The 16,493-nt window shown below is 40.9% G+C and overlaps 1 protein-coding gene across 2 annotated transcripts in view; it reads right to left on the bottom strand.

Annotated features, from left to right (window-relative positions):
• Window positions 1-16,493, bottom strand: part of LOC119660021 (protein N-terminal asparagine amidohydrolase) — a 179,768-nt gene that overhangs the window by 148,828 nt on the left and 14,447 nt on the right. The window contains exon 2 of one of the 2 annotated variants that reach the window (XM_038068561.1): window positions 871-883. The exons of the other annotated variant lie outside the window; for it this stretch is intronic. The gene's annotated coding sequence lies outside the window, so the exon portion shown is untranslated. The remainder of the gene's footprint in view (window positions 1-870; window positions 884-16,493) is intronic. 2 annotated transcript variants of the gene reach the window in all.

Genomic DNA, 16,493 nt, shown 5'->3' with positions numbered 1-16,493 from the left:
TGTTTACAAAATTAATTCAAATTAACTTCATTTCTTTTTCTTTTCAATTACATAACGTTCTTCGTTATGTTGGAGAAAGAAGAAAATTCAGAAACGAAGCTCGACAATACATGAAATTAGCTTTACTATAGGATATTCGTATTACTATTTCTTTAAGGGGGTTTCTAGCTTTTATACATCCAAAACCAGATTTTATTACAAGGTCCAGGAAGTAGATATTGATATAATTCAATAAATACACCCTCAAAATATTTTCTTATAATAATTAATATTAATTAATATTATTATTTTCTACAAAAATTCGATATTCTCACAGCCATTCAAAAACAGTATAGTAAACGTGAAGCAATGAATGGTCTGAAACAATAAAATTCAAAATTATTTACTAAGCCACGTCGTCCCCATACATGCAAAAAGGGGGTGTAAATTTTTTTTCACCAAATAGAGTCGTATATATACAGATATCTGTTCAAATAAAGTTAATAATAGTATGTCACTATAATTTTTAGTAATTGACTGCAAACCCCCCTTAAGTTTATCCTAGAATCATGAAACTTGGTATAGAACATGATCCTACCAAGTTTCGTGGAAATCGAACTATTACTAACAAAGTTATAACAGGTCAAAGTTGCCGTTTCTGTGCAAATTTAAGACTGAATGTCATTATCACGCGAAAGTGGATATTCTCACATAATATATGCACATATTACCTGCTAGGTTCTAATGGGACAAATGCACATTCAAATGGCTTTATAAAAGAAATACACAAAACCTTTCATACCTGAAGCGTCCAGCTTCCGATTTCTCGACTTATTTACTGTCTGTCTGTTTATTACACACACTTTTCTCCGAAATCGTTACAGAACCTACCCAACCGAAAAATCTGAAAAACAAAAAAATAACGAAGCTGTCACTATACGATGTCTAGGCTCCGAAATACTATCCATACCGATATCTGTTCAAATAAAGTTAATAATAACATATTACTATAAGTTTTAATAATTACTTGAAAACCCCCCTTAGGTTCATCCTAGATTCAAGAAATTTTGCATATAGGCTGTAATATAAAGCGTGATCCAACCAAGTTTGGTGGAAATCGCAGTATCATTAACAAAGTTATAATGGGTCAAAGTTGTTGCTTCAGTGTAAATTCTAAGACTTACTTTCTCCTTCCCCTACTCCTTTCTAATCCACGCAACTCACATTAATAATAAAGGGGCATCTTCCAATATAATGGCCCGAAGGTTTCAAGACAGTGAGAGAACTCCAAAGGCCACGCCTCATGAATATCTGAGGCCGGAGAAGCATTGATGGAGGATGCGTATTTTCCCGTCAATTGCGGCACCCGGACCTGAAGTTTAACGGATCCATTACTTTTTTCCAGCCATAGTTGGCGTGTCATCTTCCATTAGGTTCGCGCAATATGTTTATAGTTGCTTGTTTCGGAGGTTCCGGGGTCGATCCAAGCATACGTTTAAGCATACGAATTTTTGTAAAGTGTGAAGTGTTCAAAAGCTCCCCTCCCGCCACTCCCGAGTCTGGCTAGCAAAGAGGCGTGTAAGCGGTAGTCGACGGAACATTTCAGTGGAGCTTCAATATTTGTAACCTTCACGACCGATATCGCCAAATATTTAGGTTTTTGGGATAGCTCTCCCCTATGGGTTGACCTGAGCCACGCAGGATTTTTTTTATCAATGCCCAATTCGTCTAAATCATTACACAGAGTATTCCGAAGGCCGAAGCTTTACACGGGACTACGTATCCACGGAACGGCCTCGCATTAATCGAGCATAACTATAACAATAATGCCTGAATATTTCCGAAATTTTAGCATGGTATTGTTGAGAACATTCGTAGGGAAAAAACAAAATATATATATATATACACTTTTTAAATATAATGATTTTCAATGAGACTTTGCTTCAGTTTCATTATCATCACACATAACGTTGTGCAACATCCATGACGAACTAGGATTTGAAACCGGAATAACGAGATTGAGAGTTTCGCGCTCAAGCAGCTCGGTCCTTTCATGCGAGTTTAGTTTTTCCAGGGGGACTTTAAGCTTAGCGTATTTGTTTCTTTGAAAATCGATTATTCTCAACCGACTGCTTTTCGCTTTTTTACATCGAAAGAAGACTATAATTTCATTTTCCAAAATATCTCTTAATTTATTCGCTTTTGGCTTTTCGTATTTTTACCGAGCTTTTGTTCCGTGTTCGGATAGCTTAGTCGTTAGAGCACAAGACTCGTACGGAAGATCGCGGTTCAAATCTCATTGGTAGCAGTAGGATTTGTATTGTGATTTGACGTCGCATACCAGTCGACTCAGCCGTGAATGGGTAATAATCTCGGGCGCAATGCTCGCCACTTTGCTTCCTACAGTGTACTGTAGTGTACCGTTACGGTCTGGAATAAAGTGCTCTAACACACTTCAAGGCCCTGATCCCATATGGATTGTTTCACCAGCGATTATTATTATTTTGTTTCGTGATCCCGAAGTGTTAGTAAACAAATGAGCCAGTAAATGTAAGGGAGAAACCCTTACATGAGAAGTTTAGAGAGGAGTAGCGAATCCGCATTCGCTTAATATCGGAGCGAACCCATTGGAGAACAATTTACTCCCACTTTTTTTGGACCACAGATCTCCATTTTTGAGTTAAGCACGCAAGTTTTCACAAAGAAGAAAGATGACTTGCGGTTTTCGCCATGGCAGAGGCATTTCATCATCTCCCCTGGGAGCAGCGTAATTGAAGTGGTTTCGAGGTGTTAATCGCTCTCTTATATAAATTCGCAAATAACATGAGTGTGTATAAGTATGTATAGAGGGGTCCCGAGTCCGCAAAAACTTCATGGCGGATTGGATTCGCTAGATAACAATTTACAACTATGGACCATGGACCCTTTTTTTGGACCACAGATGAAACCGTGAGTTTTTATTTCTGCGGAATTGCTAAAACGAGGGTTCCATGGACCCAAAAAGTGAGAGACGTCTCTCCCCAATTGGACCAGTTTGCCGATGCACATTCGACACGATGACGATATCGAAAATCTCTAGATTATCCATTTTCACTCATTTAGGAGACAAGGCTGCTCTGAACACAGTCAGTTTTAGAGTTTTGATTGTGCTTTTTTTATTTGTCTCACTGAATAATCGGACTGCGAACAACACGCGGCATTGTAGCGATCTTTATGCGGTCGCACATAAGCAAACGAATGTTGTACAGCTGAACTGCGATCCCTTACTCTTCTTAATTTCTTAAAACTTAACAATTTTCAAATTAACGGAAAATAAAAGACAAGTCGGGAAACCGGAAGCTCTTAGTACGCAGCACGTAATATATGCATATATTATGTGAGAGTATCCAGTTTCGGGTGATATTGACATTCATAGTCTTCAATTTTCAAAGAAGCAACAAATTTGACGTGTTATAACTTTGTCACTAATAGTGCGATTTCCACCAAGCTTGGTATCATCATGCTATACATTATAGCCTACATCACTGCAAAATTCCGTGCTACTAGGATGAATTTAAGGGGGGTTTTCAGCTAATTACATGGATGGTATGGAAGGTATTTCGGAGCCCAGGCGCCATATATTGGCAGCCTCTTGATTTTTTTCAGATTTTTGGGTTGCGTAGTTTCTGAGAATGGCTCCCTTTCAATCCCCCGTACTCCCCACCTTTCTAACAACTGTCAGAACTAACACCGGTTTCGAAAAGAACTAACCCTTTAATTTGATACCCCACAAGACTATATTTAATGGAAAAAAATTGTACACCCCCCTTTTGCATGAGTGGGGAACCACCCTTAAATTCAATGTAAAAGGATATAATTCACTGGATGTATGAGCGTTCACAGTTCCCACCTTTCTACCAAATTTGGTGTCAATCGCTATAACCGTCTCTGTGTTTACACAAAACCTTAAAAAATTAAGTTTTTTCCTCTACCTACCGGAAACGTGTTTTACTGCTTGAGAGGAGGTAATGGAAGAATCGAAGGCTGCTCTGATGGACATACCAAATACCGAGTATGAAAAATATTGTATTGCAGTCCTTGAAAATTATTATACTATGAATGGACCATTATCGATTCTAAGGTAACCTAGAGCTTAAAGGTTTACGAGTAAAATTCCAGACTCGTGTGTGCAATTCGGTCGTTTCGGAAACCACATTGCCTAGGAGGTGTTTGACCTGGCTTTACCTGGAAACGGAATGACACACTTGCTTTGGTCTGTGTACTTAGCCACTGATTGACAGTTTATACATACAATAAGAACCGACAGCCTGGCAACTTTCAATTAGCACGAAGTGTGATGTTTTCATGTGAGTTTAGAATTTTTGATTGCATCTTAAGTTCAGTTTTCAGGTATGTACGATCCCAAAAAAAAAAAAATATACAAACTAAGACATATTGAACTTTGTGCACAGGATGAGATCTTTGTACACAAAGCAAAAAACCGTATCCATAGATGTCAGGTGCTTGATCCCCAATCTTACTTCGAAGAGGTAACTTCTGTAGCAAATAAAATCTTAGTCTTAGAATACTAAAAAAACAAATTGTGACTCCACAATGCTGTGCTGCCAAAGCCAGAGTCAATTAGAGAGAGTCTAACTGTATTTACTGACAAGACGGTCCTTTTTATAGTCGAAATGAATTTGCCAGACCAGGACTTGGCTCCGAATCCCAATATCTACGCTTTCAAACTGATTAATATGAAGCCAAAAGTACAATCATTTTCAAGTCAAATGGTTAATGTGTTGTAAATTAAATGCAATTTCTCTTATACTCTTATTACAATACTAAAATTAATACTGAATTAATATCAACAAAGCATACTTTTCAACCACGACGACGACCGGGACTAATATGCATTCATATTATTTCTATTTTTCATATTGTTATTGCGAACTGCTAAACCACAAAATATAGATAATCGAATATAGAGAAACAGCGTGACATTAAATATTTTGAAATGTTGGTGTTTTAAATCGTGAAACAACCAATCGATTCGTCTGAGCGAGACTTTCTCATTTTAATCAAAATTACGATCAGAGTAGATTTCAATAATATCTTGCATCTTACTGGTCCCTAATGCACGCAAATGTACTCCTTTATTGCAAATATAACTTTCTGTTCGTAGTGTGATGATATTCCACTCATTGTTTGTGCTCGTCTTCTTCTGGCTGAGTAGGTTTATGCAGTGGTTGACTATTTTGTTAATTCAGATCTAAGTGATCTTCCATGTTGCATAGATGTTGCGCTTACTATTGTTACTGTCCATTTCATTCGAAATTGTCAAATAGTTAGATTAGTAAATTTGCATCCCTGAATACCGTTTTATTTTAACTTTGTAATTACAATCGCACCAAATTTTTCATCATGCAAGCGTGGAGAGAGGCTCATATTTTCCAGCTCGTAATATTGAGGAGTGTAGATAATATTCACTAGTTATGTATGATAATACGTGATTTTCCTTGCAGTAATGATTCTTACGGACACACAGCACGTGATTTTAGCAAAATGAAAATTTGTAAGAAAATATAACCGCAAAAACTGATGATGTTGTTGTCATGTCGATCGATTCGACGATGATTTCAATATTGGATTTCGATCCCTCAGTGATGATCATGTAAGATATAGTGCGAAGGTTGGCAATTTAAGAAAACCAATAAAGAAGTTGATTCATCTCGAAAGCCACAGATAATAATAGTTATCAGGCAGGGAAAGAGCAGCCATCACGAAGATGGCTGCTTTAATGATGTGTACACAAAGGGTATGCAGGTTGTGTACAAGGCACTCCTGCAAATTCTGCAATATATCTTCAGCAATAAGTCAACAGTAGAAGTGATCCTACAGCTGAGCTTGATGTAGTAAGACTGAAACATTCATGTACATTGCGGAGCACTATATTGTTTCCGGGTAGTAGTCAGGTGCAATTGTAATTTTTATGGGACTATACCTTCTGCGTAATTTGTTAATGGCATGGAATTAGAATGGGCATCTGTTGATGGATATATAGTTATGAAACTTCCTTTATATCTTTAGCTTAAGTCGATTTGACGATTTTGCAAGTATTTATAGAACGGTTGGACGACTTTGAATATACAGCGAAGAATGTAGGCCGTACATACTTCCACCATACCAAGCACATTATCTCTCCCCAGCCTTTTGAAATCAGCACGTTACTGGATGCGATTTGATTTTCTATCGTAGGCTCCTTTTTATTTCTCTTCTCAATGTAACAAAACGATTCACATTCGCATTCGAACACGATTCAATCAGAAAAGGTGTAAATCAGAAAATTATGCTCATTGCACCTTTTCAGAAGTTGCACAGACCGCGCTGTTGGCTCCAATTGGCTTGTGTTGCATTTTCCCGGTGAATATGTTCACGTCTGGAAAAAAGGTGCCTCGTTTTCGATTTGGTTGCCTCATTTTCACATCACAGGGGCAACATGCACAGTACACCGTGAGCCCTTCGATCCGGCCCCTGTTGATCATTGATCGCATTTCGTTTTAAGTAGCAGAGTTCATGTCCAATCACAAACAAATTCGCTGTGAACTCTTTCTCCATGCACAAGATACACTTCTTCAGATAAGCTTCATGTCAATTGTGTAGAAAATGACTTTTCATCTTCCGCTTGGGTTGCAAGGCTCGTTTCAACATAGTCGTATGATAAGATCAGTATCGAGCGAGTATTTTGGGCAAATGAGACTATTTGTGTGCAAATTGCCTTGCAACGAGGAAATGGTTTCAAATGGGCATTTTATGCAGCGGATGTGCGTTAATAATGCAGGTGTGAACTGTTTTCGTTTTCAGGTATTGGAAAACGACGGAAGAAGATCATGATTTACTACGATTCCAATAAGTTCAGCTAGGGACGCTTCTTACTTTTTGAGCCAGGAAAAAGAATCTAAGTTATATTTCCTGTAATTGATCGATGAATACAGAATGGATTCAAAATACATCTACAATACTTCATAATCCTTAATTAACACGTTGACAGCGGAACCTAATTAATTGATTACCCTCGGTAGCGAAGAAGAAATGAAAAAAACTGACGGTTATATTTGCTTAATATAACCATATTGGGCATGGAAAAAATATTCAAAAAATTCAGTCGCCATTACACACTATATCATCCGCACCCTACTGAACGAGAATTGCCCCAAATGGACCCTGCTTACAAATCGAGGATACACTGTGTATCGAGTCCGCTACGGGCGTGGGTCCACTCCGCTATCAGCGAATGGATGACATTGCTGATTAGCGATGCATGAACACGACTGTGCATTATTAGTCCAGTCATTAAAGCTTTCAACCTCCGAATTCTTTCAATCAAGATTGATTGACATGAAATTTGGAGTGGGGGTAGAGGGTGAAATCAGAAGCAGTTATATAGCGCCGATGCGTGCCTCCCCGGAGGAGTGGAAATTTTTTTTCGAATTAATCACATCGATTAAATGGGCGATTCCAAACAAAAAATAGTAGTAGTTTTCGAGTTATTCATATTCAAACCTGACGTTTTCCATCGAAAAGCATTCCGGAGAAACTAATAGCTATTACCAGAGCGACATATGATAGCGGAAAATGTCACGTGTTGCATCGTGGTAAAATCTCTGAGGATTTTAAGGTCCAAAGCAGAATCCGCTAGGGTTGCATCCTGTCACCGATATTATTTTTTTTGTTATAGGTGACGTTCTTCATTGAATGGACGATGATAACTTCCCTTAAACATCTCGACTACACTCAGATATCTGTCTGCTCTCTCATCGGGTCATGGACCTTGGCGAAATAGTTCTGGATTTGGAAAGAGAGGCAAGTAAAGTTCCTCTGAAGTTAAACACCAACAAAGCCAGTCAGTCTGCCGCACTACCTGTCTGTGTCGTATCTACATGAATGGGCAGAGCATCGAAAGCGTCGATCATCCGTATATCTAGGAAGCATGGTTTCTAAATCCGGTGTCTAAAATCCAGAAATGCAGTTATCTCAGCACTAAGATCAAGTTGAGACTGCTTTGAGTTAGTGTTCTTTCTGTGTTGCTATATGGGAGCAGCACATGGAAAGTGAACTCCACTGTTACCCAAAAGCTCTAAGCTTTCTTCAATACCTGTCTGTGTCGTATCAGACCCGGGGGAGCAAAAGGGCATTCCAGGTAACTGCGAACGATGGCACGTATGTGTAGTTGACGTGCTATACTCCATCAAAGGGTGAATAGCAACCATACATATATGCATATATATATTGCTTGTAGGTAGACTCTCCTTAAAATAGATAAGATAATTTGTTGCCAATCGGTATAACCATTTCCGAGAAAAATGGGTGTGATAGACAGACAGACCGACAGCATACCGATGTCTTACACAAAACCTTAAAAATGAAGCTTTCTTTTAAAAAAACTGACGCTGGAGTCGGCGAAGTTCTTCATGGACCTCTTCACAAGTATCCCTACGGCCATGCAAAATCAGTGAAACTATGCAGCGATCATATCTTCTACGAGAGGGGTCAGACCGTTTGCGGAAATGAAGGGATAGAGGCAGATAAATTCTAGGATAAACACGAGGCTGTGTGAAAATTGTGGATTGCTCGTCGATCAGACAAGTCGATTCGGTAGAAAAGTTCACACACAATGCAAATTGAGTTTCACGCCGCGATTAACGTCTTTATCAAGCAAGGAAAAACTCTTAAATCCACTGGGAAGATATGTCATCTGTTTATTCAAGGAAAACCGAATCACTGGAGGACGATCCCAAGAGGGGCGTCCCGTGAGAGCTGTCAATAGCAGAAATTTTTGAAAAAAAATATTGGAGGGGAGCTAGTTAGATGAAGAGGCAGCTTATTGAAATGGAGTAACCTGCATAATCATCCTGGCATGTTTAGGGTCATCGTAAAATCAGAAACAGCTGCGAGTTCATTGAATTTTTGAACCAAGAACAGAGAAGGCAAGATTAAATTTGGGTTTACTGTATGAGCCATTATGCTGCAAAGAAAAAAGACAAAGAAAATTATTCAAAGCTGAGCTACTTTGCACGATAATTCAAAAACTTGTTTGGAATACTAAATCGCCGTGCATATAGTCAAAATTTAGCTCCGAGCGATTATTATTTGCTCACGAAAATAACGACCCCACAAGAACAAGAACAAAGAGGAATGGTGAAAGGGCGTTTCCTTCATGAATACCGACAGAGAAACAAATCGGTTTTGATACACCAATCCTAGATTCAAATTCCATAAATATGAGGAGGGCCTCTAGACCATGATTTGTGATTTATTTTTCCTTTCGGTGCAGCTGTTGCGACACCCACTTAAGCCATTGTTGGTGTATATTCGCTTATTTTTTATGTTGCTTGGTCCATTTGGTTACTTTCTCGCGCAATCCCCATTGTTTTTCCTGTCCTGAGATACTGTTTTGCGCAGCTAGGGACTGTGTGACTTAATTCCTTCTCGATAATCTTCCAGCGGCTTCACTGTTTTATAATAAGGTGCATTAGTTCCACTGCCTCCATTATGTAATTTTTAACGTCCATCCGAATATTTAGCTGGACGATACTGTCAGCCTTCATTTTTTTTAGAATCAGATCCACACTTATTGAGCAACTTCACGCAGCAACTTGCGCTCGCATTCTAGCTGAGCTAACGGTGGGTCACATAAAACAATGTGGACAAGCGTGAAGTTGCTCAATAAGTGTGGATCTGATTCTAAAAAAAATGAAGGCTCTTAAACGACGTTCGTGATTATCTACACGCATGGTTTGATATATACTCACACATCCTTCTGAGAGAAGTTTGATCAAGAGCCTGGTTCAACTGAGCCTGTCATTGTGCCATTGTGAAAGAGACCAAATATTAAACAGCAACTTTATTTATTTATTTAATAAAGACAACATACAGAAAACAAATTCCTTATTACATACTGTCCACAGAGGAAGGAGCAAGTAAATGGCTTACCTTACGCTTAAAACTAGAGAAGGAAACACAGTCAAAGGACCCAAGTGCATTGTAGGACCGTCATAGCCTCGGGATGTGAAAGGGGAGTGAAAGTAAATCTCGAGTTCCACGAAAGGTACCTCAAAAATGACCGCACTACGTGTTATGAAAGGCGGTGCGAAAAGTAATATCCGAGTTGGCAGAGTAGTTCATCAGACAATCGCAGAGTTTAAGTACACATATCAAGGAATATGCGGCGTTGCTGCAGGGAGGGGAGATTGAGGGTACAGAGTCGTGACGGATAGTCAACCCGTGGAAGGTTCTATTTGTAAAAGAGGATCCGGATGAATTTGCGTTGTACAATTTCAAGAGCGCGACACTCACGGATGCGGAAGGGGGACCAGACTACACAGCAATATTCAAGGAAGTTTCAGAGTGTTAAGGAGGGCTGAATTGAGGTAAAGTCGGAGGAGGTTAGGATAAAACCAGACATTTTGCAAGTTCTATTGTCGAATATTACATCCAGGTCTTGGAAGGAGGTCAGTAGTGAAAGGGGTTAGAGAATAGGAAAATGATTTTAGGGAGGGTTTAAGCGAATAGCACATCCAGTCGCATTTGCTGACATTCAGTATTAGCTTGTTGACTGAACACCAACGGACCAAATTATCAAGGTTGGACTGCAAGAGAGCACAGTCCAGCGGAGACGAAATAGTGGCAAATAATTAAAGGTCATCTGCGTGAAGCAAACACGGGTGAGTATGGAGGCGAGGTCATTGATAGAAAACCGGAAGAGTAGGGGGGCCAAGTATAGAGTCTTGGGGAACGCCAGAGGAAGCAGATAAGAAACAAGATGAGTAACCATGAAAAGAAATTTTGCAGGAACGGCATGAGAGATAGAAGAAAAGCCAGGAAATGATTGAGAGGGGGAAGTTGAGTAATGAGAGTTTAGAGACCCATCGGGGCAAGGTCCGACATTGGGGTCAAGATTACCAATGAGGAACTCAACCAAGGAAGGTGTAAGGAGAGGAATAGCGAGAGATTCGGAACAGTCTGCAGTTAGAAGAGGCGTAGAGGGTGGATGCGTCGAGGGAGAAAATACGGAAGAGAAGTAAATGCAGAGAATGTCGCATGATTATTGTGGGGAGTTGGCAGTGGGGTTAGCAAAACTGATAGAAGAAGGGAGAGATTGAGTGGGATTACGAGAATTGCGAGTGTGAGACCAAAAGGGTTTCAAGTTACCGCGGGCAAGCGATTAGAGCGCATGGCCTTAAAGGTCGGCGTCATTCTTAGAAGCCCGAAATTTCTACCGCAGTGCATGTTTCAAACGAACGTTATTAAGAATCTTCGTTGAGAACCAAGTTTGGTACAAACGGAGGTAAGCAGGGGAAAAAGGGACATAACAGAAGAGGAAATCAAGAGCTTAGAACTTAATCACATGTTGAGTTGCTTAATATATGTACCCAGTTGGAAGACGCTAAAGCTGAGTTGAGACCGTTAAAATTGGCCTCGCGGAAGTTGAACTTAATAGATTTACGCTCGGTTTTGGAGTTTTAATGAAGGAGCTCCGCTTCAAATTCAAGCGTGGAGTGTTGAGCATGTTTTAACATACGGGTATGTGTAAGGCTCGGGGAGGTTGGAAAGGAAGAGATCGAGAGTGTGACCCAAGGAGTTTTTGATGGTATTGAAATTCAGGGCAGAGCAAGTGTTCAGAAAGGAAGAAAGTAGAAGGGAAGAATGGAAGAGGTCGTTGGAAGGAATTGGAAGGCTAAAATGATTAGGCCAGTGGAGCATAGGAGGTTAAAATCTCCGCAAAGGGAGAAAGGGAGCGAAGGGATTCTGACAGCAAGAAGTTCAGACAAACTATCAAACAATTCTCCATACAGTTGAGAAGGGCAAGCACAGGGGAGGTATAAACAAGATATAATGAACGGGAGGAAGTTGGGCGGGGACACGAAGAGCAACATAGTCAACAGGAAAGCCAGAGGATGAGAAGATGAATTCAACGGGGAGTGTATCTTTTATTGCATTTAGGACTCCATCGCCGGTGGATTTCCCGAGATGTATCCCGGCACTGTCACAGTGGAAAGTGGAATACCCTTCGGGGAGCTTGGAGTTTAATATGGTATTGTCCAGCCAGCTTTCGGAGATACGAATGGCATGGTGTTGCTGAGCCAGCGCAGATAAATTGAAAGCCCCCAGATTGGTTTTTAAACTCCTAACATTCTGATAAAACAGACGGACGATAGAAAGACGCAATCACCCGGTCGGTGTTGTTGTCTTTTGTTAGTTTGACGCAGGACAGAAGAGAAAGTATATCAACTTTACTCTTTGTGTACTCCAGTACATCGTCGTAGAAGTTGCGAACGCTAGCCCGGAGATAACAAGCTGTTTAGGTGGGGACGCCACTTTTAGCCCGGGGCCGCTGATATGGGTGGATGAAGTGTCAGGATTGTGTTCCGATTGGTGACCTGCTGAGGAGGCTGCGAATATTGTCACGTTGAAGGCGCGATGGAGCGAAAAAGGATCGGAGGCTCGGTGGACCACTCTCACACATCCTTATGAGGGGAGAGGGGAGTTTGTGTTCAATGCCAGGATCAAGAGCCTGCCTCAACTGAGCCTGTCCTTGTGTCATTCTGAAAGAGACCAAACATTAAACAGCAACTTTATTGCCTGGTAAAGCATTGCATGCAACATATTCTAGACTATAGTTTGCCTTCTTTTAGATAGTCAGCACCTATTTCATAATAACAGAATAGTTCGAGTTTAAAATTGCAGTAAAAAGACATTATGGAGAAATCCCCTCCTTCCATCTATAGCTGTGTATATAAAGCCATTCATTTATGTAACATTTACAATAATTTAAATCGGGTGATACACCTTCGGACAAAAACGCAATGAAACTATTTCATAACATTGATTCCAGTATTAATGTCGCCCCTCTGACAGCAATAAAGGTGCATTGCCATAAAAACTCTCATAACAAATATCGTCAATTTATAATGAAAGGCATTTTCCAGTAAAGCGTCATTTTTCATGACCTGCCCAGCGAGCGTTTACAGCATCGTGCATCATGCTCTCGAAGCCGTTTAATGTGATGCATAGGTGAGTTAAGAAAAACGGTTGAAGGTGGTCTTTAATCAAATTCTTGGATCTGAAATCTCCATACGAATCGCGTCCGGATCCACGCAAGAACATTACATTTAAATATTATGGAAGTAATCCTCTATGAAACCGATTTATTAAAACTGGCGAAAATACTCAGCAGTGAAATATTAAGTGTTCTGACAAATTGTTGTTGGTCCTCGCTACGGGTTAATAAATTTAAGGGGGATACTCGTGGAATCGTTTAGATGGAAAAGGGTTTTTTGACCGAGAAATCGAAGCCGCATATTTTGGATATCGCAATATGTTTTCAATTACTTAATATCGAAGTGAAACTTATCCACTTTCAGGTGAATTTAGTATAATTAAGCTAAGCGTATCAATCCTTTTCCATTAATGATTATTGTACATGAATATACAAATATTGAATTTGAAGGTAAGTGCATGGGTCATTTAACCTAGGGCTTGATCAATTCGATGAACTTCATATGTAAGTCTACCTATCTTAGACTGAATAGTCAATTTTCCTAAACCGTTGTAGGTGCGCTGGCAAATTTCGTAATTACAACTGTGATGTACGTTATCCCACCGTTATATTTTTTGACCAAATTTCTAGGATTTACAGAATGATTCAATTGCTAATAATCTGAGTAGTTAATTAACTCTTTTTATTTTCCCAACTTTATATAGCGCGCTACTCCTTTACAAGCGTTTTTCAAATTTTGTAAACTGTTTAGTAAGTAGGAGTTCGCAAAATTCAGTCTTCAATTATGTGTCGGTGCAGAAACTTAGTCGATAAGTCAATTGCTATAAGATATATTCCTAAATTTTGGGCACGCGGACTTACTTAGAAGTCGCTGTTACACCGCGGATTCAAAAAACTTTTAATGTACCTTGATTGATAGTATAAGTGACGGCGGCATTACACCAGTTAGACTTACCACAAACAATCAACAAGGAGATAATATATCTCTGTAGTAACCCCATGAAGTTAATTAAAGGGTACTTTATATTGAATATAATTCTTCTGATAACGGCTTGCGGTTCGTGGGGAGTATAAAATGAGTCAAACTTTCGGATTACATGCGCATACTATCTTCCTCAACCAAAATTTTCGAGCAGGTCATCAAATCCCTCATAGACGAGCACTGTACTTGCAATAACACTCTAGCAGAGTTTCAATTCGCCAACCGAACTAAACATTCTGTTGACCACGCACTGCTTGTCCTCAAGACTGATATCCTCCTAGGTATCAATCAAAGGACACCCACCATAGCCTGTCTCCTCGACCTAAGAAAAGCTTTCGACTCCGTATGGCAATACAGACTCACGTACAAGCTTTCCGAAATACTCAATTTCCATCCGCACCTCTGTAAGCTAATTCTTAGCTTTGTAGATGGGCGGAAATCCTCAGCCGACATCCAGCAGCATCTGTTCTCGTCCCGTACCTGCCCCGCCGGCATTTCTCAGGGTTCAGTCCTGTCTGCAACCCTTTTCTCCCTGTTCACCGCAGACATCCCCAAACCAACCCCACACCCGTGTCCCATCCGGACCCTCCAATACGCGGATGACCTTATCATATACACGGCCACCAAAGACATCTCCCGTGGTGAAGCGCCTCATAAAACGAAGGCACTAGGCCGTGCAACTGGTGCCTTCAGGTCGTTGTATCCTATCCTTAAATACAATATCCCGACGTCAAAAAGGGTCAAGCTGTTTTGTTATAAGCAGCTGATCCGCCCACTCCTCATTTTCTGGTCTGATTGGTCCCCATCCCAAATGGAGCGACACCGCCTCAAGGAACGCAGGATCTTTCGCCACTGAGCCAACATCTTTAAAAACGAAGACCGCTCCAAGTATATTTCCAACCAGATCCTCTACGAGTCCTGTCAAACCCCACGCATCGATGAATTCCTTGCCCGTCATGCCCTCAACTTCCTGGTCAAGTGTCAATCCCATCCCAATCCTGTTGTCTCCAAAGCCATGCAGATCGAGATCGTGGAAGATAACCTTCTTCGGACTCATCGGTTCCCCCAAATTCTCTTATCCCTCCAGTCACAGAACCGTCTGTTCGATCCCCTAGGTAGAGTAGTCTTCTACACATACCCATCACTAGCGCCCCTCCCAGCTGTTAAGTCCCATCCCTCTCCTGCATGCCACCCATCCTACCTCAGTCCCTTTTCCCTCCCAATCCCTCCCTGTTTTTATATATGCTTAACGAGTGGAGGTTTTTTTCGACTTTTCCTCCAAAATGACAGGTATATATTTTTTCACATAATCTTTTTAGCAATAAGTTAGGTTACGCTTTATGTTATACCTTATCATCATCATCATCAACGGCGCAACAACCGGTATCCGGTCTAGGCCTGCCTTAATAAGGAACTCCAGACATCCCGGTTTTGCGCTGAGGTCCACCAATTCGATATCCCTAAAAGCTGTCTGGCGTCCTGACCTACGCCATCGCTCCATCCAGGCAGGGTCTGCCTCGTCTTCTTTTTCTACCACAGATACTGCTCTTATAGACTTTCCGGGTGGGATCATCCTCGTCCATACGGATTAAGTGCCCCGCCCACCGTAACCTATTAAGCCGGAGTTTTTCCACAACCGGACGGTCATGGTATCGCTCATAGATTTCGTCATTGTGTAGGCTACGGAATCGTCCATCCTCATGTAGGGGGCCAACAATTCTTCGGAGGATTCTTCTCTCGAACGCGGCCAAGAGTTCGCAATTTTTCTTTCTAAGAACCCAAGTTTCCAAGGAATACATGAGGACTGGCAAGATCATAGTCTTGTACAGTAAGAACTTTGACCCTGTGGTGAGACGTTTCGAGCGGAACAGTCTTTGTAAGCTAAAATAGGCTCTGTTGGCTGACAACAACTGTGCGCGGATTTCATCATCGTAGCTGTTATCGGTTGTGATTTTCGACCCTAGATAGGAGAAATTGTCAACGATCTCAAAGTTGTATTCTCCTACCTTTATTCTTCTTAGTGTTTGACCAGTGCGGTTTGATGTTGTTGGTTGATTCGTCTTCGGTGCTGACGTTGCCACCATATATTTTGTCTTGCCTTCATTGATGTGCAGCCCAAGATCTCGCACCAATTGCCGCTTGCTCGATCTGGATGAAGGCAGTTTGTAAGTCTCAGGTCGTTCTTCCCATGATGCCGATATCGTCAGCATAGGCCAGTAGTTGGGTGGACTTGAAGAGGATCGTACCTCTTGCATTTACCTCAGCATCACGGATCACTTTCTCGAGGGCCAGGTTAAAGAGGACGCATGATAGGGTATCCCCTTGTCGTAGACCCCTGTTGATGTCGAATGGTCTTGAGAGTTATCCTGCTGCTTTTATCTGGCCTCGCACATTGGTCAGGGTCAGCCTAGTCAGTCTTATCAATTTCGTTGGGATACCGAATTCTCCCACGGCCGTGTACAGTTTTACCCTGGCTATGCTATCATAGGCGGC

The sequence above is a fragment of the Hermetia illucens genome, chromosome 1, assembly GCF_905115235.1.
Source record: "Hermetia illucens chromosome 1, iHerIll2.2.curated.20191125, whole genome shotgun sequence".
NCBI lineage: Eukaryota > Metazoa > Arthropoda > Insecta > Diptera > Stratiomyidae > Hermetia > Hermetia illucens.
The sequence above is the reverse complement of the archived record's forward strand: the minus strand, read 5'-3'. Positions and strand labels throughout refer to the sequence as shown.